The following is a 25766-nucleotide window of genomic DNA, read 5'->3' on the forward strand; positions in this document are numbered from 1 at the left end:
GGTGAATGGTGGCCAAGAACAAGAAGAACATGCAGGGGGAACTGAAGCTGGCCCCGTGCAATGTTTGGAGGGTGCTTTGACTATTACGCTGCTGCGCTGCAAGACAGACCAGAGTGGCAGGGGTGACCACATCATCTTGCATAAGGCACCGGCAATTTCTGTTGTCCTGTGGGCAACGTCAAATTGTTTATGGCTCATAGGCCTAGTAGGGCTGGGGGCTCCCTCTTAGTGCATGCCAATGGGTCCCCCTTTTGGAGATTTCAGTTCTCCAGGGTACTTGAGTTGGCTCTCAGGGCGGCGGGATTTGACCCCACGGTGTTTGGGTCTCATTCTTTCAGGATTGGGGCAGCCACTGCTGCGACAGCAATGGGACTCTTGAGGCAGGCGGTGCAGAGAATTGGCAGATTGGCATCTAATTGTTACAAGCATCATGTTAGGTTGCACATGCTGTACGACTGCTACTAATCGTTGTGTTTTTTCCTTCTCTTCACATTTTTCCTGTCCTGTAAAGCAGGTGGAAAGTCTGAAGTGCCAAGTCGGCTCCTGGATTTCTATGATATTATTGTGAATCCAAGGACCATACTTGGGGTATAATGAGAGTATTGCATGGTGAAGCCTCACCAGCATCACCATATAGTACACCTTCCTACAGCTGTGAATTGTTCTGCAGCACTATTGGTTGGAAACATTTTGGAAATATCCTTATGTATCACTTTTCAAACTTTTTATTTGTGTAAATTAGTTTTGTGATTTTTTTCATCTTTTTTTGCTATTTTGTCCCTGAAAACTTTGCAATGGCAGTTTTATAAATGGTACTGAACTGTCAACATTTTGGGCATAATTTTGTGATACAGACAGCTACGAAATCCATCAGTTTTCATATCCTTATCAATATAATTGGCAGATATGTTTTACAAAATGGTCAAGTAATCACGCTATAAAGAAAGAAAATAAAATGTATATGAGTAGAATAGGCACAGTGGAAGAACAGCACTAGGAGATGCAAAGCTAGAAACTGCATAGTGTATATGTAAACGAAATTGCAATTCTGCAAATGAAATTAGACAAAGGGCAACTCATGAAGTTGTGATGATTGGACATTTTGCCCAGCTATGCCTGCATATCAAGGTGATCTGCAAGAAAAGCTTCTGAGGAAAAGTTTTCCCAATGAAATCTTTTTTGGAAGAAAAGTCTCCTGCAGAACATAGGTTTTTCTTGGATTATTTTCTCCAGCTGTTTTTTTTTTACTTTGGAAACTTCATGAAGTTCTCTAAGTTTGTCATTGCCTGGAAGTAAGCTCAGAAACCATGTCAAACCCTGAATGAAAGTTAGTAGCGACAAGTGACTCGATGGCCATGGACTTTCTAGCTCCCACCTCATTCCAATGTTTCCTTGAGAGAGGACAACTTTGTGTGGCTTATCAGGAGGCTGGCTCGTCAAATAGACAGAAAATAATCTGCCTGAAGATGCCTCCCATGGTGAGCAACCTTTTGTTTCACCATCTGAGGAGTTATGAAATCCAATTTTTGTCTAATTAAGGGTAAACCCACTTGAAAGGCTGTCACCGCAATCGAGAAAACCTTATGTCTGTTTTTTGCATATCTCTAAAGGCAGAGGTCAGAGCTGCAGATCTTAAGAAGGGAAGCGTTTGATTATTTCATGCTCTCATTCACCCATGGGAGGGGTTCAGGTGAAGCAATCAAGTGGGGCTGCCTTGCAGCATGTGAAATGAGCATATTCAAGACATCACATCAAACATTCAAGAACTTTTTATTGCTAAATTGAAACAAGGCTGGGTCTAACCAATCAGACAGCACAGCTGTCTGATTGCAAAAGACCTATTGTCATCTTTCATTTAACTTTACGCCTTCTCTTTACTTACCATTTGTTGGAATTATTGTTGCACTCATTTACTTGTTGCGTATTCAATGCCTGCCATGTCCATCTTGTGTATGCCCCGCCCCTGTAGCATATCCTCTTTAATTATATTCTTCCACTACTCACTTTTAGGGAACTTATTTTTTCTTATTGCCCAAGCACTCCCCCCAGGGCCGGACTGGGAACCAAAACCGGCCCTGACAAAGTGCTCGGCCGGCCCCCCGGGGGGTTGCTCGGCCGGCCCCCCGGGGGGTTGTTCGACCGGCCCCCCGGGGGGTTGGGGGCACGGCCAAGCTCTTTGCCAGGACCGGTTTTCGGCCGATTTTGTTACAGGGCCGATTTTGCAGCTATGCTGCAAAAACGGCTCTGTGACCAAAACCGGCCCCCACCCGTGCGGCGCACAGGGGGATTGCCCGCTGCCCGCTAAAACACTTCACAAGAGTGCATGTGTTTCCTGTCTTTCTCCCTTGTGTGCTTTACTCCCCCTTCTTGTGTGCTTCTCTCCCCCAAGGTTGCTCTCTCTCTCTCTCAGTTGTTGCCTTATTTAACCCAGTAAAAACCAGGACTACAAGTGCCAGAAAATAAGAAAAAAAAGGGGACTGGTCTATGTAGTCATGCATGGACCTAGGAAACGTAGTAGCTATGGCAGCAAGCATGGCATATAGAGATTAGATGTGTGTCAAAGAAGTGAAGAAAAATGAAAATGTTTCTGCCAATTTGTAATCAGAGTCACTGAACCTCATGTGCACAGCAGTGATGAGTGCTCTATCTTTGCACCACATACAACTATAATGCAACATCCACAAATGGTATTCTGAATTGTTTCTGTTTTATAAGTGTTCATGCATCAAGTGTAAAATATGATATTCTCAAATAGTGTCAGTGACATTTACTGTAAACGTGCTGCTCTTCTCACAGCGAGTTTCAACTAGCAAATGATTAAAGGCATCATGACATCAGTTGTGACACAGCATTGTGCTACTTTCACCACAGTGAGAACTGCAGTTCACTGATACCACAGAAGATGGCTGAGCCTCCTTCTCTAAGAGCAGTGCTTGAGAGTGGGACATATGTCAACTGAGTGGAGATCAATCATATGACACATATACATATTGCGTGAGAGTATCATGCCCCCTTGGACAGCAGGTATGCCCTATATCGAGGGCCTCTGGCTTAGATTCCAAATTGAACAATTCAAAAAAGCTCAAATTGGACCGCCTGCTCCTCTGTTTAGATTGAGCGTACCGGACAACACAAGCTGTCTGCTTGCAAAAGACCTATTGTCAGTTTACCACCAATATCCTACAGTGGACATGAAGCATGCCCACCATTTACCATCTGTTGGCTTCATTTTCACTCTTAATTGCTTGATTTTTATTCAATAGCTTGCCTTGTTCATCTTGTCTTTACTGGCACTCCCCTATCCTTCCACGGAGGATATCCTCTTTACTTGTGTCCTTCCACTTCTCATTTTAAGGGAACTATTTTTTTCTTTTTGCTTAAGCATTCCATGAGAGTACTTGTATTTTTCAACTGTCTTCCTTGTGTGCTTCTCTCCTTCCCACCGGCTCTATGATGCTGTCTCTCGTTCATGTGCTTCTCTCCTCTCCATGTAGCTCTCTCTCGTCTGTGTGCTTCTCTCCTCCTACTAGCGCTCCATGTTGCTCCGTCTCAATGATGTGCTTCTGTGGTCGTTTACCCCTCTTTTGTTTCTTCCCCACCTTCCATGTGCTGCTTTTTCCATCCCTCGAAACTCTAACCACTCCTCTGTTACCCCCACCGATCCTCCCCCACACCTACAGTCCTTTTTTTAGGAAAGCAATTGCACTTAAAATCCTTTAATTTTCTGGTCCAAGTGTCATCTGCCCATTTTGATTTGTTAAAAACAAATTAAAGCAAATAGTTCTTGCACAAGTTGACTGGTGTACGCATGCGTTTTGACTCATGCATGCATCAGTGGAATGACGCAGCTGATATAATGCATTTTTAAAATGCTCCACAGCTTCCCGACACTGTACAGCACAGCCAAAACCAATTGTTTGCGATTAGACCTATTGGCTTTTTCAATTCTTTTTTAAAATGTCAACTCTTATATGAAAATGCTGTGATTGAAACCTACATTTAAGATGCATGAAATCTTGTTCCCAAAGTTAAGGCTCAGCAGTCATATTTTACTTAAGAATTTGCATCTTTTTTCAAAGATTCATATGGAATAATATCTCACTGATTTACTGGGATGACTGTTATATAGTAGGTGACCTGTATCTCCTGCATCTTTATCCATACCGCTGTTTTCACCTGTCTTTTAATATTTTATGGGTGCAATGGATGTATTATTCTAGCTAAGGGGTGTCACAATGTCAAACTTTTTTGTGATTGGAGACCAACAAATCTGTGCGATGCTCTGAATTTGGTTTCACTCTTAGGGCCCGATTACGATGCGGTTAGGAAGGCCTCCTAACGGCATTTGCTCCTTCCGAATTGGATCAGGAATGTGTCTTCCCGTCCGAGGGCCAGATTACGATGCGGTTAGGAAAATAGGCTCCCATAGAAGTCAATAGGAGTCCAACAAAATCGTATCTGGAAGCATCCGCATGCATCATACTCGATCGGTCGGACTCTCCCAATCCAAGTTGGTCGGAAACCATTTCCAAACTGATTCGATCGGGAAGATTCCCTAACCGCATCGTAATCGAGCCCTTAGTAGTTGTGGAACACACTATATATCTTTCATTAGCTAGAAACAAAATGAGAACACAAATCTAAGCTCCCTCATCTTTGGAATTCCTTCATAAATTCTAAAGGTTAGATTATCAAAGATGAGTATTTTCATCTTAAACCTAGCAATACTCATCTTTGGAATTCTAAGGCGGGCATGGACACCTCACAAGACTTTCTTTCTCTTGCCTCTGTTTATGGCAATCACTATTCACAAAGGTAGATTTAACCATAAGTATATCCATGCATGTAAAATTGTTCTTACAAATACACTTTTGGGCTAGTAGCCATTTCTAGATGTTCTCCAAAGTGTAGACATGTGTCTTCGCTCCCTGAAACCAGGAAATGGAGCCAAATCTATGAGTGCAAAGTAACTACTTCTAAGTTTTCACACACAGGTGGAGATCTCCCCTATCATTGTAGAGATCTCCTCCAAAGTAGTGGGAGAGATCATCACCAGCTTGGTGGAGATCGCCACCATAGTGGTGATCTTCCTATGGGAAAGAATAGGGGAAATTATTAACGTGTATAAACTTTTTAAACACTTTATTGTAATATATACATGTTAAATTAATTAAAATTATTATTTTTACCTGCGACCTAATACTATAAAATGTTTGAACTCATTAACTCTTGCAAATAAATGTTTACTAAATTATTTTAATATATCATTTAATAAATACTAATTGATTTTCATTAAAAATCAATTAAAGGGGAGGAGCCAAGATGGCGACCGGAGCAGACGCTTGAGCGCCCGGCTCCGCCGGCCCTCGGCCTCGGACTATCATCCTGATTCCTATCCTCGCCGATTTTCGAGGTGCAACGTGTGCGACGACGCGCTGACCGCGCCGCCGCTTTCCCGGAGTCTGAGCCCGCCCGGATGCCGGAGTTCTTGGTGCCTTTGTTCTCCGCGCTGGACCCCTGCTCTATTGTGGCCTTGGCCGGCCCCCTGGAAGCCCCGCAGTCACTGGACCCCCGGCGCAAATCTGAGCCCCGCGGCCCCGATCCCGCCTCATACCACGGATTGTCGCCAGATGAGCCGGGGGAGAGACGCCCGGACACCTCCTTCACCTTTCACCTGACGGGCTGGAGCTATAGGGTAAGCCCCGGTGTGGCGGGTCGCCTGCTTCGCTCTGTGGCCCGCGCTGTGGAAGGCTGCGGACCCCCTTCTTCTATTGCCTAGTCGGCTGCAAAGAGAGTCCGAGGGAGGGGAAGCGACTGTTGGCTTTCACCTGTTGCGGCGCAGACCTGCGTGGAATTGCCTCCTTGTTACGACCCCCCCCCTGGCCACTGTACCGTTCAGCGGTAAAACATGGCGTTGATTGCCTGCTCGCTGCTGGGGGGCGATGCTCCGGTCTCGCCCGCTGCCCGCTTCGCCCTCCCTCTATCAGACTCCAGCTCCACAGTGCCGTCCCGGATTGCTGCCGATGTGGGGGCGCAGCTTCCGCTGACATGCGGCTCCGTCCTGGCTGCCCTGCGGGACCTTCGTCTGCAATTGTGTGTTGGCTTGCAAACGCTGAGTGAGCGGTTCGACTCCATACTGTCGGCTGCGGGTCGTGAGCGCCCCGTTTGTTCTCAACAAGATGTGGGTCTGCCAGTGCTTCTGTCCTCTTGCGGGGACGCAACGACTGTGTATAACCGTGCTACACTGGTGTCTGCATCTGGCTTTCCCGGCACCCAGGATCAATCGATCTCCTGCTCAATTGTGGACACTTTGATTCCCCGTTCATTGCTGCCTGCTTTGTTGTTGCCTGCCTCACCGCGTCCGCAAGAGTATCCAGCTGAGCGACACCTGACGTCCTCGAGGAACCGTTCACGGTGGCCTACGGCTTCTTTTATGTGGAACTCCTGTACTTTACAGGCCAGGTCTGGATTTTATATGGTGCACAAGGGGACCTCAATGGATGACCGGCGGCCATTTTGTGACTCTACTTCTCCATCTTCTCCCAAGCGGCCATGTTGTCTTTGTCTGCACGGGCTGCGGGGCCTTCATGTGGGGGCTAGTCTAATCTTACGCCCGCGATCGGGCCAGGGCTAGATTGATTTCTATCACCATGGTGTCACGGATGGGCTGGATTGGGACTGGAACTGTCTGCATACGTTGTGCGCACTCGTCGCGATTTGTCTGCCTTCATTTATATGGTTGTCACACGTTATCTTCACACGACCGCCTTTGAGTGTAGTGGGTTCTTAGTGTGTGGAGACGTAGTTGGCCGGTGGTTTCGGGCGCTCCGAGGTTACGTGGGCTCCTCCCCGCTTTCTTCTTTGATTTCTTATTTTCTTTACTCTATTCCTACTTTCTCTCTTGTCTATATTTCGGGTTCATTGGGCGACAGGCACTATGCCGGGGGGGGGGGCAGGCCGTAGCCTCCGCATTGGTGTAGGGTGGGGGGGTAAATTACCTTTTCTTTTTGGTTCTATGGGCCTCTTTCTTCTATGTCTCTGCGCTATACTTGTTTCCGATTCGGGGTCCGGGTGTGGGGTGGATTGAGTGAGGGCGGCTTTGGAGGGGTGCGTATTTACTCATGTGACTATCCTGTTCTATAACTGCATCGCCTCACTGTCTGAGAGTTTCTATGGCCGTTTTAATGATGCTGCTGCTCTCCCGTGTGATGAAGCCATCTTGCGGACTCGAATCTCCTGGGTTCTATCCTCTACTGACTTTTTCCTCGATAAAATTTTGAAAACCTTAAAATTAACCTTTACTTCTCCTTCCCCTGGTGTCAAGGATCTCTCCAGTGTATAACTCCTGAATCGTTGCTAATCTTGACCATTGACGCACAGGGGTTGTAATGTGTGTCTCAGTGCTTAACCGTTTTGTGGCCGGCCTGATGGTTGTAGGCCCGTATTTGTCCTTTTCATATGCACAAATAAAGGTTTTTAAAAAAAAAAAAAAAAAAAAAAAAATCAATTAAAAACACCATGCCTGGCAATTCAATTTGCATACTTTGTATATTTAAATAAAAGTTATGTATAAATTATGTAAATTACATCTTCATTTTTAATAAAAGTTTACAAATGGAATGTTTTCTTAAAGAGTTAACTATTAATTTGAAACTAGTAAAATACAATATTTATTTATTAATTTTGCGTATTTGTTCACACAAAAATATGTACACATAATTTAAAAGTCTAAATAATGTAATTATTTTACCATTATTTCCTATGGGTTGTATATTAAATCCCTGCCTCCATTATTTTCCATAGCAGTGTGTTCCAATACTTGTGAATGGTCTTATGTGGTGTTAGACTTACTCCAAGGCTGGGCTTGAGTACAGTTACTATTCTTTTATCAACTTTACGTCAGTAGTCACTTTAGAGGTGTTGTTTGTGAATAGCAGGGGTCCTATTCATTTGTGGGTGGGGTTTGTATTACCATTCCCTTCCCTAAACCCCTTGCTAACCCCCTCAAAACCCCTCCCATTTAGGAGTAGATATTCCCTATTTCCCACCACTCCTCCACATTTACCACTAGGTAATAAACCTGCTTATGCAGAGATCTCCCTGTGGAAAATATGGGGGAGGCGGGGACTTCCACCTGGAGGTTTGTGAACTGCATTTTGTAGGAAGTAAAGTAGTGCTCCAGCAGTACAACTTTACAAACTACAAAATGCAGTTTGTGAAATGCGGCCCTAAATGAGGAAATGGATAATATCTTGTAATTTCATTGTGGATATGATTATTAGATTAATCGTCCTTGAATCTCGCATACACCATCCCTCATTGGTGACACCAATGGAGTCATCAAGGCTTTTGTGGTAGGGCTAAACTGATCATCGTTATAATTTACCCTATGAGTCTTCAAAGAAACTTTACTGTTGGTAAAGTAGTGCAAAGTTCCCCAACTCCACCTACAGCTGCTGCAAGGTAAAATTTCCTTTTATAGTATATACCATGGGTGGGAAATCGTGTAAAAGGTAATCATTGATGCAAACGGCGGCTTTCAACAGTCTCTGCAGGCACACAGCGCCTGGAGGGAGTGATAGAGCAAAAAGCACAAGGGTTTGGTACTAGGCGGTCTCCCTGTGCCGCAGTGATCTGTTCAGGTGGTGGTGAGGGGAAATAATGTAGCTACTACAGGGCAAGGCATAGGGAAGGGTGGACTCTGGATTAACTCTGTCCTTACTGAAGAGGGAGTCTGAAGAGGATGGGTGACAGTTGCCATGCAAAACAAGTCCCCATTCTGCCCCTCCTAGCAGCAGGTCGTGTTGCCACTGCTGTGAAGTGTACATTCATGTTATGGCACAGCAGTGAATATAATAGGCCCATGTCATACATTTTGCCTGTGAGTGACCACAAAGAGATTGCGATGTGTTGAAGACATTATGGTCTAACACAGTACGTACCGTTATGCATATTGACCAATTACATAGGTTCATATATCGTAATACAGAATGGCTATTTTATTTTGCTAGGAGACTCTTTTTAAGCAATGTCAGCCCCTTTTGACACTCTTCACTCACAGCTTGCCTTTGAGTTTACCTCAATATTTTGCACCTGGAACTCACTACATCGATGTGGTTTCCAATCGCCTTCTAGTTGCTTTGGATTATGGTTATTTTGGTCCCTTGTCCTCCCCCTCCAATGGCATGGGCCTCAGTGTCAGAGTAGGTCTGCACTACCCCAGTATGCCCCTTTCCTCTTTATCTTCCCAAACACGGTGATGAGTGGATTGTGTTCGGTTCTGGTGGCCACAAGAAAAATCTGTATGTGGTGGCAAGCCAATCAGAACTCAGCAGGTTTGCTCATCCAGAGGTGGATCACCACAGAGGAACTATGGATAAGGGCAGGAGGGAGAACACAGTCAGTGGCTCTTGATGTCAAGTGGTCCCAACACATCATCCAAAGCACTAAACCCCGGAGTATTGAGCTCCATAAGGGGGATGTTGACCTGATTGGACAAAAAATCCTGCTTTCTAGGGGAACTGTCTATATACCCTGACAGCCAGCCTATGGATTTGACAGTATATAGTGCACTGGAGCCATGATCTCTCACTCTTTCTGTGCTTGGAGGAGAATGCACCACTTTGGAAATCATGCCTGGCACCTTCGGGGAAGCAGACAGTGATCCATGGGATCACTGCAAGCTTACTCTCAGTGTCTTCCTAAATGGAAAATATTTGTATTAAGTATACAAAACAGTGATGGATGGAATGCTTGAATCAGTGTCAGTCACTGGTAATTACTTGGGCTGCACCCCAATCCATCGTTGCTGGGTTGGTCGTATTCCAGTTCAAGGAGAACCTGGTATGACAGTTCGGGCCTGACTGTTCCCCCGAGGAACAGGTTCAAGACTGATTTGCATATGGCTGGGTCCAAACTGGGGTGGCATGCTGAGCAAAAGAATGATGGTTTGGAGTACTATCCCAAATGATTGCCAGTGTTATTGCAAGCAGCCTCCCATCACCTTTTATGTGTTTCATGCAGCAGCAGCCGATATAAATGAAAGGTGGTGGGGAAGGTGGAGTCGCATGGGAGACGTTGCTCGGGGGGCATTGAAAATATAAAAATAATAATAATAAAACGTACCTTTTGCCGCCGGCCTCTCAAGCATCACGTCTCCTCACACCGCCTCTCCTTTTCCTGCCTGCTGGTCCCAGCAGCCCCAGGGACAGACTCCCTGTCCAATACCTGTGCTGCAGAGCAGCACAAGGATTAGTCTGACCAGGCAGAAAAGACGCCCTGCTCACACCTGGGAGTTTGTGGGGTTTCTCCAGCCCCACTGCTCAATGCAGCTTGGCTGGAGAAAACCTAAGTGCACATGTGTGTTTTAGTCAGCCTGAGACGGCCGGCCAAAACACATATGCGCACTTAGGGAGTGGAGTGCATTAGCACTCCTCCTCCATCTGCCATACCTCAGCCCCTCCTCTCCCAACAGGGCTGGCTAAAACCTGGCAAATGTAAATTTAAACTATGCAAGCACATCATTTTAATTTACATTCACTGGCTCTGAGCCAGGCAGTGGGGCAACACTCCTCTGCCGTTACAGAGGAGCCACCACTGGTTTCATGTACCGCGCTAAGTGGCATGGGTATGCCCATATGTGAGGTCCAATGCTCACTGTGTCACTGAGAAGTCCATAACTAGGGTGAAACTGGTCCTGGGTTGCTCGTGTTCCTGTTCAGGGAGGACCTGGCTGTTCAATTCATAGTTCACTATTCCCATGAGGAATATGGTCAAGATTGACTTGCATATGGCTGGGTCCAAACTTGGGTTGGATGGTGTGCAAGAGAACTATGGGTTGGAGTACAACCTTGAGCAATTGCCATTGGTAAAACTTATTGCAAGCAGCCCCCCATTATCTTTTGGGAGTTTTATGTACCACTCTAAGTGCCATGGGTATGCCCAAACGTGAGTCCAATGATCACTGTGTCACTGGAGTCAAGCAGTATCCTGCTGATAAGTCCATATCTGGGGCAAAACCGGTCCTGGGTTGCTTGTGTTCTGGTTCAGGGAGCATCTAGCTTGGCAGATCGGGTTGGACTGTTTCCATGAGGAACAGGATCAAGAAGACTGATTTGCATTTGGCTGGGTCCAAACTGAGGTGGCATGGTGAGCAAAAGAACAATGGGTTGGAGCGCTACCCCGAGCGATTGCCAGTGGTTAGACGTATAGCAAGCAGCTTCCTATCACATTTCATGTGTTTCAAACATTTTTCTTAAACCAGCACTTGTTTCTGTAATGGACGTGGCTGCTTTAAAAAATATATGTTTCCCATTTGGGAGAGCAGATGCATGTATGGTGGTGTCTTGTGCATTGCCGACCCCCTTCCCCATGCTTTCAGTCATAGGAGGTTGCAAATTACCACCAGCCTTATCAATTTTCATTAGGCAGATCATTGTGTGATCCTCTCCGAGTGGACTATGTGGCTATTAGTACAAAAGCCACCTCACAAAATCACAGGTGGAAACAGCAAACAATAATGGGTTGGTCTGGTCATTGGTATACCATTAAAAAAGAATAGAAGGGGTGTAGCTGAAAAAACTGTATGCCATTACTATAGACCAGCTGCAACCAACCCTTTGTTATGACCTTATCTGTAAGAAATCTCCCCAAAATTTGATACACAGGGAAGGGAAAGACGAAACTATGATAGTGACAACATATGTTCATTTGATATGGCTCACAATGGAGATTACAGAGACGGATCCAGAAGCGCCTGCGACACATTGGCAGGGAGGGACAAGGCACTTACGAAGGTCAAGTGGCAACTCCTGGGTCAATATAAGCAGAGTCAGAAGAAAATCATATTGCCTAGCAACATTGTGTATATAAGGTTCCAACTTTTACTAGTCAGCACTTGGCACTTAGAGTCCTGCATGTTTGCTTTATTTTTCCTCTTCCTGGTTCCGCATGCAAGGGTTCTTATTAGGTTTTATGTCAGTATTCGTGTCTGCCCTTCCTGGAATATATGTAGGTTATTGATGTTTTTTGGGGGAATGTTTCTGACAGAGCTCTAGTCCGTTTGATGGGACCTGACTGAGCTGTTGGACTGTTTGATATTGTCTTCCTGTGTGTTCAATATATATTCTCTCCACCTATCTAGTTGGATTCTGTCTTCACTTCATGGATGCAACAGTTCCCTATGGGTCACCCGGATGGGGATGGCTGCTCTAACCTGAGTTTGTTCTGCTTCTCTTGTGTGTTGGAACATTTCCTCGTCAATGCGGTTATTCTGGAGAAACAAGTAGTCACTCAGATATATGTGGCATTGAATTAACCTTCACCATTGGGATTTCGTTTGGCTCACCATGCATGTTTTTTTCATCAATCTTACACTTTAAACGGATTCCTTAATGCACTTTGGTTCCTTATCCTCCAGCTGAGATCTGTCTTGCTTGGCTGAGACATTGTCCGATATCTGATGGTGTACTCTATGTCTTACCCAAATGCTGTGTCTCTTTTCTGCTCCTTACCCCCTTCTCTTCCCCATGGGGTATAGTTTCAAGAATGCATATAGCGTGTGCTCTTGGATTATACCTGTGTGGACATTAGGGACACACATCCGAGTTCACATGTTAACTCCTCCCCTCGCGACATCTTCTTAGGAGACAGGAATCACTTGTGTTAAAAGGAGAGACTCTTTGAGTGAGTCGATTCCGCCGGCCCAGCAAAGTATAGTGACTTACTGGACAGCAACACAAAAATCCAATAAAACACCTCTAGAGCAGTGACACTCAAAGTAAGGCCCGGGGGTGGGGGGATGCTTGTGGCCCTTTTGACCTTTACATGCGGCCTCCCTGGTGAACAGCAGCAGGAGCAACTGTTTAGTTGCTGAGCACTAATATTTAGATTTTTTTTTTTAAATAAACGTGCAAGTGTTTATCAACCTGCAAAGAAATGCTTGTCTGTTTATTTAACACTTTTTTATACTTCCTTACGCAATCTCTGACCCCCCCCCCCCCCAGGGCCCCTACCACCTCCCTGCTCGCATCAGTGCGGCCCTCGGTCACACCACAAACCGTACTTTGTGGCCCCTGGACAAATGTTTGTGAGTACCCAGGTGCTAGAGGATGTTCGACAGGGGCTACCTAAGCAACTAAACACACCGGCCGCTCATATTGATGACACAAAAGCAGGATGACACTTGGCTTCTGCACCAGTTTGGTACTGTCCTATGTCTAACAGTATCAGGAAATCAGGTTTCTCAGGACCTGGCACAGCCTGCTTCAAATTCTACTCAACTATGGGTCAAGAATAGTGTGGGCCTCATCAGCTCCGTCATTAGCTCTGCCTTATGGAAATCAGCATGGTTTCCTTCCGGCATCAGTCCATTATCCCATCCTCGTGCCCGATGGAAGGTCCGAACACTCTCGACCCACACACATCCCAGGCCACCATGGGTTTCCTGCTTCACCTCAAATGGGGGCACTTATTGATACCCCCTGCCTTGGTGGCATCCTTACCAGAGTCAATCTGGTGAGTGGGAGCTCCTGTCAATCACCAGATAAAAGCAAAACCAGCCAAAAGTCGTGTGGACAACATAAATTGTCTTCCGTGTCCTCTAGTGTGCAGTCCAACTTCTCAGGGCCCTGCAGCAGGGGGCCCAAAGTGGAGGACTGATGCCACGATAGGTGGCAGGGTGAGAGGGCGGCGGAGGGAAAGTGACAGGGAAATAACCTTTCAGGGCCAATATCATTTTAAAGGACGGTCTTCATTCATTTCTAGAAGAAGCCAAAACGAAAAGGAAATCTCTCCGTAGAGTGACAAGGCCAGGCAGCTGCTGGTCAGTTTGGTTCAGTATAAGATCCCCCAGAGCTGGAAAAGGTAAGGGGGAACCCAGCGTGTTTCCAACAACCTGTTTCAAGCTAAAAAATCACCTTGATGAAGCCTGTGTCGCTGTATAGGAGCAAGAAATTCTATAACATGGCGGTGTGTGGCTCTAACAAAAATGTATCGCAATTCTCTAATTTGCAATGCCCCGCCGTGCCAACGAGCTTTGCCTCCTCAGGAATGCATTCCTGCAAAACTGTGGCCCTTTAAATACCAGTCCCCACTGGCTCATTTGATTAATGAACAGTGAGGTCACTGATTAAGTGATCAAGCGGAAAATGATGAAGTGCATTAAGCGGAGCCCTTAGCATCATGGCGGTCTTTGGATCACCGCGCCGACTCCACGTGACTCCCAGCTGCCTTTGTTCACTGGAGATCAAGGAGCCAATAAATCACTCTCGTTACCCACAGGCTGCTGAGCGCGCGCTTTCCGTCTCCGGCGCCTGCTGACCAATTAACGAAGTGTCCAGAAGAGCGGCGCAGGGCGCCCGGAGTGCTTGCAGAAAGTGTAGATGGAATGAATGTGCACGGAATGAGGGACAGGAGGAAATAATCCTGTCCCTTGTTACTTATACTGCAGCAAGTAACAGCAGCACTGTGAGCAAAACGACACCCCAGACATATAGGGGCCTATTTACAAACTCCACTTTGTAGTTTGTTTAGTAGTACTGCAATAATGCCCCAAAAAAATCTATTCATAAACCTTCGTGTGGAGACATCTGCCTCCGCCTCTCTTATCCATTTATTTACAGTGATCTCTGTTGAGCTGTGAAGATCGCCCACACACATATATGTTTTAGTAGTAAATGTGGGAGAAACCTAGGTGAGTGTCTAGAAAGGGGGGATTCAGTACCACTAAATGGGGGAGGATTAGGGGGGTTTAGGGAAAAGTAAGGTGGGGTTTAAGGATGAACATAAAAATAGAAAAAAACGGTCCACAGAGGAGTTAGCCCATTGCTATTCACAAACTACAGGTCCTAATCGCAAACTGCATTTTGTAGAATGTTTAGTAGTACTTCAATAGCATTACAAATGTACTACAAAATACTACTCGCTAACCTAGCCGCTGAGGTCTCTGCCTCTCCTGTCTTTTATGTACTGAGATCTCCACCGCCGACTGCAGAGATCTCCGCACACATAGGTATACTTTTTAGTCGTAAATGTGGAATGCATGTGGAGGGACTGGAAAATGGGGAATATTTATGAATGAATGGGAGGGGTTTAAGGGGATGTAAAGCGGGGTTAAAGAGAGCTAACAAGGGGGTTAAGGAGGGGCATTTGCACTCGTAAATTAGGATTAACCCCCTGAATTCAAGAGGTATGGACATGTTAAGTGTACACGTTTGAGTAATTTTACACTTGTAAATGGTGAATAGGCAAGAGCTAAAAATGTACTGAAAAGTGTGAGTAAACTTATATATATATATAGATTTCCTCACATGCAAGTTCAACTTTGTGAATAGCCCCCTACACTTCTAAATTACTACAGCCAAAAAAGCCTCAATACAGTAGTAAATGTACACCCAGCACCACACTTGGTCACTCGTGGGAATTGCAACACAGTCACATAGAAAATATTGGAGAGAGGGACTTAAATAAAACTCATATGAAACAATGTTAAATAAAGAAAAAAATTTAAACCTGTAAAAATATACTTTATTAAATATTATAAACAAGTAAAAATTCATTATTATGGGAATATAATATTCAGTTATATTTAAATTTATGTTTAAAACGTTTTTATTGAAACAAAACAAACCATGGGGGAGGGGGATAGGAGGTTAGGGTACATATAATACAATAAACGAAAAAGGTGCAACTCAGGAGGGTTGGCGAAGGATAGCTCGGTGGTCCAGAGGAAAAGCACAGTAAATGAAAGGCAAGAAATGCAATCTGTGGGATCCCTGCGTGCATTTCCAACACCCCAAATCTGAGCAATGAAAGCCAGCAGCAACTCAACAAAGCACAATCCATCCCCCCCCATCCCTTATCCCCCCAGTAAAGAAAGGAGGGAAAAAAAACAATACCCCAACCCCCCCGTCCTATGGTCCCGCGCCAGATGTATCCGCCCCAAAAAGCCCCGCACCCCCCCCCCCCCCCCGAGGACCCCGTCTCACATGTGATCTAGTCCGCCGGGATCACCGGCGGCGTCAGCCTAAGAAGCCTAAGGTACCTCGGACAGGTGAGCTCCCGGAATTCGGTGGACAGCAGCGCTAGAAAGGGTTGCCACAGCTCTTCATATTGGTCTATCTCCCCCGCCACCGTAAGCGACAACTTCTCCATTCCCAGCACATGCCAGAGCCTATGCAACCAACCCGTAATGGAGGGGACAGTGGTGGTGCGCCAGTGGATAAGGATGTTCTGGACCGCAGACCCCAGCGCAATCGCGATCTGCCTACCCCTGCGGGACTTCAGTGGGTACATTAGGTCATTGGGGAGGCCCAGCAGGACATACGCCGGGAAGCGCGGCAGCTCTATCCCAAAGTGCTTATCCACCTCGTCCAAAACTTCCTTCCAGTAAGCGGTCAGCACGGGGCAATCCCAAAGAATGTGTGAGAGGGTACCCTCCTGCCCGCAGCCCCGCAAGCACCCCTTGTCAGTGTGTTTATGCATTTCATACAGTCTCTCCGGGGTGTAGTACCAATAAGTGGACACCTTAGTAAAGGTCTCCGTAAGGCCCGTATGATATGCAGAGTGCCGCGCCCGATACGCAATTTTGTCCCATTCCTTGTGGCTGAGCGTCCTACCCAGTTCTCTGTGCCAGCGCTCCCTCCCCGGGTTATAATAGTGAAACGGCGGGGGTTGTAGGTACTTGTACAGATCGGTAATTAGCTTAGCGTCGGAGGTCCGGGTAGCCAGCCACCTCTCATACGGTGTAATTTGACGAGCAGCGGTGTCACGCACCTGGGGCTGGAGGGCCCAATGCCGAACCTGCATGTAGCGCAATCTGTCCAGCTCCGTCAGGTCGAATTCCTGGCGAAGTTGCTGAAAAGGAATCACGCCCTCCGGTCCATAGATCTGGAAGAGCGCCCTGCAGCCCGCATGCACCCAATGGGTAAAAGCTCCCGGCTCCATCCCTGGGGAGAAGTCCGGGTTGCCCACTATGGGTGTGAACGGCGAAAGGAAGGTGGTGAGGCCCCGAGCCTCACAGACTGCATCCCACACCCTCAGGGGGACCCGCGTAACAAAAGAGGCGTAAAGGTTAGGGGGGCGATGCGCGCGGCGCAAGAATGGAGCCTCTTGTAAGGTGCGGCCCGCCACTGCCTGGTCTTGAAAGAGCCAGTGTTTGTCGGACTCCCACCTGCTCCACTCCACCAAATATCGCAGCTGTGCCGCCTGAAAGTACTTACGGAGGTCCGGAATACCGAGACCCCCCGCCTCCGGAGCAAGCGTGGAGAGGACCCTCTTCATCCGTGGCTTGCGGCCCTGCCAGACAAAGCGGGAGATGTCCGCCTGCATTTGTCGTATCCAGCCCACCGGGGGCTGGAGAGGTAGGGCCCGAAAAAGATACAGTATCTGGGGCAACACCGTCATCTTAACCGCCGTGATGCGCCCCAGCCAGGACAGTAGGCCCTTGCTCCAGCGGCCAAGCTCCTCCTTGATCTTCCTGCTGAGGGAGGTATAATTGGCCGTAACCATCTCCGGCAATGTGGGCGCCAGCAGAATCCCCAGGTATGGCACCGTGGACGAGGACCACTGCATGGGGAAGAGTCGCTGAAGGTCCCTCCTGGTATCCGCAGCCAGGGACACGTCTAACGCCACCGACTTGCTCATATTCATTTTGAAGCCGGCCACACGTGCAAAGGCGTCCAGTTCCTGGAGGCAAGCAGGCAGCGACCTCCTAGGGTCGTCCAAGGTCAACAGGACATCGTCCGCATAGAAACTAACCGTGTGGACATACTGGCCCATCTGGACCCCAATAGCATCCGGGTTGTTGCGAATCCTCTGAGCAAACGGCTCCATGTAGGGGGCAAACAAAAGCGACGAGAGGGGGCAGCCCTGCCTCGTGCCGCGTTCGATAGCAAATCCACCTGAGCTACACCCGTTGACCCGCACCGACGCTGAAGGATGCTTGTAACAGTTGAATACCATGGTGCGGAACTTATCACCGATTCCCAATTTCTTGAGAACCAGCTCGAGATACGGCCAGTGAACTCTGTCGAAGGCCTTCTCCGCATCAACGGACAGCAACATCCGCTCCCCCGGGATCCGCGAGGCCTTCTCCAGAACATGCGTCACCCGCTTGGTATTGTCAACCGTCTGTCTGCCGGGTACAAAGCCAGCCTGGTCCGCCTCCACCAATCCGGGGAGGCGTGGACCCAGCCTGGACGCTAGAATCCCCGTATACAACTTGAGGTCGACATTTAAAAGCGAGATGGGTCGATACGAACCGCAGAAGGCCCGGTCCTTCCCAGGTTTCGGGATTACCGAGACCGTCGCCCTCAGGAGATCCGGTGGGATGGCTCCCGGTTCGGAGAAGGAATTAAATAGCCGAGTAAGGACAGGGGCCACAGCCGTGCAAAAAGTCTTGTAAAACAGAGACGTGTACCCGTCCGGGCCCGGGGTCTTACCATGTTTCAGCCGCGCGATAGCGGAAATCACTTCCTCAACATGGATATCTCGCTCCAGGTGGTCCGCCTGAGCAGGATCCAGCACCGGAAGGGTCACTGACTCCAAATAGCCTTCGGCATCCCGCGGCGAGGAGGGCTCCTCAGCATACAGCGCCTCGTAGAAGCCGCGGAAAGATTCCGCTACCTCTGCGTCCCCGGAGACGACCACCCCGTCCGTACCCACCAGTTCCCTCACGACGCTACGCTGCTGCGTGACCCGGAGCCGGTGTGCTAGGAGCTTACCACATTTGTCCCCCCCAGTGTAGAAGGCATGCTTCAAGCGCAAGGCGGCATACTCCGCCCTATCAAGATCCAGTGCCGACAGGAGCTTCCTCGCAGCCTTCAACTGCCGCCACACCCTTGGCGCCCCCGTGCGGCGGTGGACCTGCTCAAGCTCCCGGACCTGAACGGTCAGCTCGTCCCTTTTCCGTTGCCGCTCCCTATTTTCGGCTGAGGAGATGGAAATAAATTCCCCCCGGAGGACTGCCTTCAATGCCGCCCACTGTGTCGCTTGTGAAGTGTCGGTGTTGCTATTGTGAGTTAGGTAATCCTGTATGACCTCCCCAATGCGCTTCACTACAGACTTTTTGTGTAAAAGGGTATCCCGAAGGCGCCACACCCCCCTAAAGGGGGAGGCCGCCGGCCACTTGAAAACGCCGGCGACTGGTGAATGGTCAGACAGGGTCAGGACCCCAATGTCCGCCGCCGTGGCGGCAGCGCGCATCGGTCCACTCACCAGAAGATAGTCCAGCCGTGAGTAGGTTCGGTGTGCGTGTGAAAAGTAAGAGTAGTCCCTATCAGTGGGGTGCATGGAGCGCCAAAGGTCGTGTAAGTCCATTTCCGCAATCCGGGCCTTCACAGCCTGGGACAGTTCCCCCGTCTGCGGGGAGTGTTGCGCCGATCTGTCCATAACAGAATCGAAGACAATATTAAGGTCTCCCCCCAAAATGACGTGGCGGTCGGGAGAAGCAGTGACATCCACTAACACGGAGTCCAGGAAACGCTCTTGGTGGTCATTTGGGCTATAAACGGAACCGACTGTAAACGCTATGCCTCCTAAGCGCATGCGATACGCAAGAAGCCTCCCCTTCTGTTCAGCACACTTGTACAACACCTCCCCCCTAAAGGAGGTCGCTAGAAGGATGGCTACCCCCGCCGTCTTGTTCGCTGCCGAGGAGAAGAACTGGGTAGGGAACCTAGCAGAGCGCAGCCTATGGCAATCCCGGGACAATAAGTGGGTCTCCTGCAAGAGGCAAATGTCCGCCTGCGTCCCCTCCAGCAAAGATAAGATCGCTCTGCGCTTCACAGGGTTATTCAGACCCTGAACATTAAGGGTCACTACCTTTAGGGCCGACATTCCTCCCGGGGATCAGGAATGCCGTGCAATGGGCAGGGGATCAGCGGGTGGGGCGCGCGGGGCAATCGCGCGGGACAAGCCAAAACAGACCAAGCGTGGGCACGGACAACATCGGACGGAACCTCCCTAACCCCAGAACAACCCCTACACCCACCCAAAACACAACCCTGGCAACTAGCCAAATGCAAACCTAAACACCCCATTGTCCCAGTCAAGCCCCAAAACGGGCAAGTCCGTAGAAAAGGAACGAAGTGGACGTCCAGCCACTCACCGCCATCCGCTCCCCTCCGACCCCCCGCCCCATACCCAGCATTTAAAGAAGCTAGAGGCATCTCCCCCCGGAGTGAGTGTTAGGCCGTCAAGGCCATGCCGGTGGAGCCGGCCGAGTCCCTGGCCGCCGCCCTCAATGCGTCGGCCATGTCCGCCCTGATGGTAGGGGAATCAGGACGCCCTGCGCTGGCCGCCGATCGTCGCCTCGCCGACCTCCGCCGGCTCCGTCTCTCCGAGGGCCTCCACGATGGTGTAGCCCCTTCCTCCTCCGCCGCCGTAAGCCCCAGGACCCCACAAATGTCCTGCAAGGAGCGTAGCTGATGTAGCACCCCATTCCACCGGAAGATCAGGCGGAAGGGATGTCCCCAAGAGTACGGCGTCTCGTGTTCGCGCAAAAAGTCAGTGGCAATCCTGAAGGACCTGCGTTTCTGCAGCGTGATGGCGGAGAGGTCCTGATAAAGCGCCACAGGCCGCTCCCGGAAAGTCAGGGGCTGTTTCCTGCGGGCCTCAGTCATGATGCGTTCCTTCAGCGGGAAGTCGGGCAGGAAAGCCAAAATATCCGGTGGAGGTGCCGATGACTGGCGCTGCCGGCCAACCCTATGTGCCCTATCAATGCGAATAGGGAAGTCCGCAGCTTCCCCCAGGATCTCTCGGAACAGGTCCTGCAGGTAGCCCCCCAGATCGGACCCCTCGTCTGCGGACGGCACACCACGCACTCGAATGTTGTTCCTCCGTGACCTGTTCTCAAGGTCCTCAGAGTGGGCCTGGAGCTCAACACACTGCTCCCGGAGGCGGAGAACGTCCTGTTGAAGATGGACTATCTCCTCATCCCGGCGTTGGGCCTCCGTCTCCACCGTTTCAACGCGCTCGCCAAGGCCCTCCACTTCCCTACGCACTTCCCGGACCTCGCTGGCCACTTGCCGCTTCCGTGTCTGGAAGTCCTCTTTGAGGGAGCTAAACAGTTCTTCCATAAAGGACCTCGTGACCGGTGGCTCCCCCCCTGTCACATCCGCCGAGGCCCGGGAAGACCCCGGCGAGGGCTGTGTTCTGTCCCGCAGTTGCTGGGCCCTGCCAAGCATGTCCGGCAGGGTGCGGTCCCCCTTCTTCGAGCCGCCTCTTCCAGTCATCGCAAACACTGCGGGTGGGCCCAGGTCCAGCCGCCCCGGGGATGCCTAGCCGCTGGCAAGCGCCCGACGTGGGGGTCCCCCCGCAAGCAGAATCGCTGCGTCACAGGCGACAAGATGGCGGTTCAGTCCGGTCACCGCCAGCCGCGGGTGCCCATCCGAGACAGCAATGGAAGCTACAGTGGGGGGCTCCCCATCAGCACGTCCCTCAGAGAGTCAGCCCGGCAGCAGTGACGGTCACATACATCCACCAGCAAGGGCTCCGGTGAAGGCCAACACCACTGATCCCTCGGGGACAAAATGGCGGCAGGGCGGGGCAGGGCAGAACGACCAGGCCCGGCGACACCACCGGGGCCCCCTAAATGCACAGCAATCAGATAAGTTCCACCGCCGGTTTCAGTCTGTCACACGCAAGGGCCCAGATGGTCCGACCCCAACAGAGAGTCCGCCGTACTTCGGCCAAGGGACAGGGGCCCACACAGTGCGAAGTGTCGCCGACACAAGTCTGAGTGCCAAAGCACCCGTCCTAAGTCTTCCGCACCGCCGGTTCCCAGCCCGCAGAGCTTCTTCACCCTCCGTCGAGCGACGGGTCAGACTTCCTCCAGATCGCAGCTTTCAGCACCAGGCCCAGCCGAGGCGCCCGGACAGCACTCCGATGCGCTCCGCCTCCCAGGCCCTCCGTCGCTCCTCGAGCTCGATCGGACTTTTGGGGGACTTCCCTCGAGGCGATCCGAACCAAAGCGACAACAACGTGCGCGCCAGGTGCTCCGCCGCACTCCTCTCACACGCTGAGCCTCAGCGGGGGGGAGAAAAGCGTAAGAAAAGGGCTCAAGCTTGGCCGGGCCGGAGGAGCTACGGGAGGAAGCGTCCGCTCACCCCGCCATCTTGGCCACGCCCCCCTATATTTAAATTTAAAACGAAATCACTCTTTTAAACTTTTGACCATTTGTTTTTATTCAATTATTAACTTTTAATGCATATTAAATTAAATTAAACGTATTTTATGCACTAATATGCACAGCAGACAAGTAAGGCAGCGGCTGCACTATTTTGTTTTGCTTGTAAATTGGGGCATACACCTGCGAAGGAATTAATTACCCTTTATAGAGCCAAATGTCTTTCTATTGCCACGTTTGGAGCTGGGGTCTGGGGCTACGCTAAAAGCCAACAGCTAGTAGTAATTGAAAATACATTTACAAAAAGGCTCCTGTTTCTCCCGAAAAGTGCTCCAACCTTATTTTGCCACATGGAACTGGGCTTAGAATCTATAGAAGACACTATAGGCATTGCCCCTTTGCTCTTATGGGCCAAGAAACGGACCTCTGAGGATTTAACGTTATCATGTGATGTTATTAAAGACTGTTTAAAATTAGACAATGTTTTAATGATTCCATGGTTTTAATATTTAAGGATGACATACCGTGAGATTGGTCTTGAATTCTTTTTTTAGAACCCTGAAGGAATTCCCTTGAATGCTAAAGATATTATTAAGAAGGCGTTTTGCTCCAGAGTCAATAGGTTTATTAGTTACCAAAATTATGTTATGGGAAAACCCCATTTGCCTCCTGCCCCTGCACAATTTTATTTATCTTTTTCTATTACGACCCAGTTTCGATTCTATCTAATTAGGTTCTCTTTTTGCACAGTGCACTTTTTGTTGGCATTTCCTCGCCAAGGAGAGTGGTCAAACAAGCTTTTGCCCTGCCCATGTGATAATGTCTCCATTCAAGGCACTATGCACTTTACATTATTTTGGAAATCGGAGAGAACTAGATTTCTGCTCTCAATATTAAAGAAATGTTCACCCTTGCTCGTATATTGAGGGTTTTAATCATTTAGAGTCTTTGGCTATGGCTGAAATCTGTATTGCAGTAGCTAACTACGTAAGAGGCTCTATAGCAATTAGGAAGCACTATGAGTAAAAATTGTACAGAGATTTTAATTTGCTATTGTAAAACATATGTGTACTGTTTTTAATCTTTTTAATCTGTAAATCTTTGCATGGTTCTTTGAGCCAAAATAAAGTTATTCTTGACTTGGCAATACTATGTTTTAAATAATTTTTTAATATATTAATTTATAAACGAATAAAAAATATTTTAATACATGCATTATTTAATACACGTCATTTGATGCACTTTAACATTTTATCTTATGTGCTCTAGGTTAAAAATAAACATTTACAATTATTTTACATTCATATTTTACATTAAATATTTTAAACTTTTTTTTAATTTAATCAAGCTTTAATATGTTGACCTATATTTTACCACAAGTAGACCACCGCCCTGGTGAAGGAGTCTATCTGAGAAAAGTTACGGGTATTAATTTTGCACTCTTAAAGGTGATGGAGATGTGTCAGTCTACATCTAAAAGTAACTTTAAACTCAGACATGGTGAATAGCAAAATGTGGTAAAGTTATGATTAGGCGTGAGAATAATTTTACAGCATGCCAACTACATAAAATATAGTTCAATATGCCTCAGTAGCCTGTCAGCTGGGCACATCATAATGGCAGAGGGTGTGCTTTTGCACACTTCACAGTACGGCATCCTAATGTAAGTTGACCATCACATTATTGGTCATTTCTGACAAACGTGCCTCTAGCAACATGGTGTGAGCACTTTCATCAGAAATTAAAGGTGAGCATTTGTTTGGACTCCTTAGTATTCATTTTTTGTTTCTCACAAACAAATTCCCCCAAAAGGACTTTGTAAAAAAAATCAATAACCCTGACATGCAGGAAATTTCCTCACTGCATATTTTGGCTTATTATTTGTGCTTCACACCTGGGTCTGATATGCCTTGCTTAGCAGACTAGGGAGTGAAAAAATGAATTGAGAGGATCACCCTGAACAGAAGAGACCATGAAATGTGGTGACTCTGTGGTGGACAGGTAGCTGCCTTTGATTAACCACCAGCAGAGGCTCCATCACAGCTCAATCAGCTGTTCCCTGACCGGGGAGTCTCAAACTTGGTCTTTCTTTCCTACCAAGCTATTAATGATTGCTACATTCATTACCATCCTGGGTAATGGGCATCCTTTGACTTAGAGGATGAATATTTTTTTCCACATCCCCAGCCTCAAAATCAACAACTATTGCATTTTGTTGTACTTTCATTGTACTTCAAATTCAACATTCAATCCTTTGGTCTGAAGTTTGCTTTGAGCATGTTTGCTATAGTTCTAGTGACACTGTTTGGGATATTGTACAACCAGGTATCAGTTTCCTGTTAAGCAACCAATCCACTCTCTGTTCTTGTAAAAGATGTGGGGCGATGTTCAGGAAATGTGTCTCCTGTTAGGGATTCTAGGGTTGCTGGACAGTGAAGTTCAAGTTGGATTCATGCCAACATCTGCAGCTTGTTACCGCTATGTATCAGATGGTGATGGGGAAGTGTTTTTGCCCTCAGGGGGCAGATCATATCAAATTACAACTGAGGGCGCAACTAGGACAGTTTTTAGTGGTGGTTCAATGTCGGATGCTTGTGCAATGAGATTTGGTGAGCTGATAAAACTTTACTTGGGACGGTTTTTCTTATGGATTGTCTCCTCTCTGTATGGGTTTATATGTGGTTTGTAGTGCCCGGAGACAAGCTGCAATTTGGTCCAGTGTTCCGACAAATTCTCCCTTGGGGGAATTCAGCCTCCTATCAGCAAAACAAGCTTCTGATGACACACACTATATCTCATGAGCTGCAATGGTTGTTAAATTCATGCGCCTCTGGATTGTTGTTTTCCAATGCAGGTAGTTGGTGTAGTGGTGTTGACCATGAGTGCCGTTCTTTATGGGTGGAGGAAAAATACGGGCACTCTGGGTCTCTGGTCGGAGATGAAGGTGTTGAACTCACCCAACTGGAATACTCTTTTAGTAGTTCAGCTGATGCTCAAAGGGTCTGTGGGTAATGTAAGGTGGCCTTGAGAACTGACAAAACCACAGTGCAGGTAAATGTGAGATGTCAGGGGGTACATGGTTCAAGAATCTAGACAAGTCTCACTTCAGGAGACTGTTGTAGTCAAAGGAACACTTTTTGGTTCGTTTTGCAGTCCCCGTGAGGGAGTGGTTAACAGACAGATTGTTGGAGTTGGGTTTTTCTCTCCACGCAAAAATTCTGCTTTCCCAGGGAGGTCTTTGTGGAGATTTGAAACTTGTTTGCCTATTTTCGGTTTTACTGTGGACTTGGCATTATGACTCAGTGACATCCTTGTGAAAAGGGCCTACTATTTGCCTCCCTCCCATCTTTGGTAAATTCCAGGTCAATGGCCCAACTTCAGGGAAGAAGATAGGGGCAAAGGTGGTAGTTTTCTGTGGGGTTAAAGCAGGACATGTTGATTTGTGACTCTCCAACAACTAACAATTCTCCTGAGTGGCTACCCCCTGAGAACAGGTGTCCTCTCAGGATCTGTTCTCTCTCAATGATGTCACCATGAAAGCTAAAAGTCTAGGACTAGCGCTTCATGTGCTTCCTTCTGAGGTTGCTGGGTCCCCCAAGCTATTGTCATTGTTGGGCATCTTTCTACAGGTGTTGTGTGG

The sequence above is a fragment of the Triturus cristatus genome, chromosome 12 (genome assembly GCF_964204655.1).
Source record: "Triturus cristatus chromosome 12, aTriCri1.1, whole genome shotgun sequence".
Taxonomy (NCBI): Eukaryota; Metazoa; Chordata; class Amphibia; order Caudata; family Salamandridae; genus Triturus; species Triturus cristatus.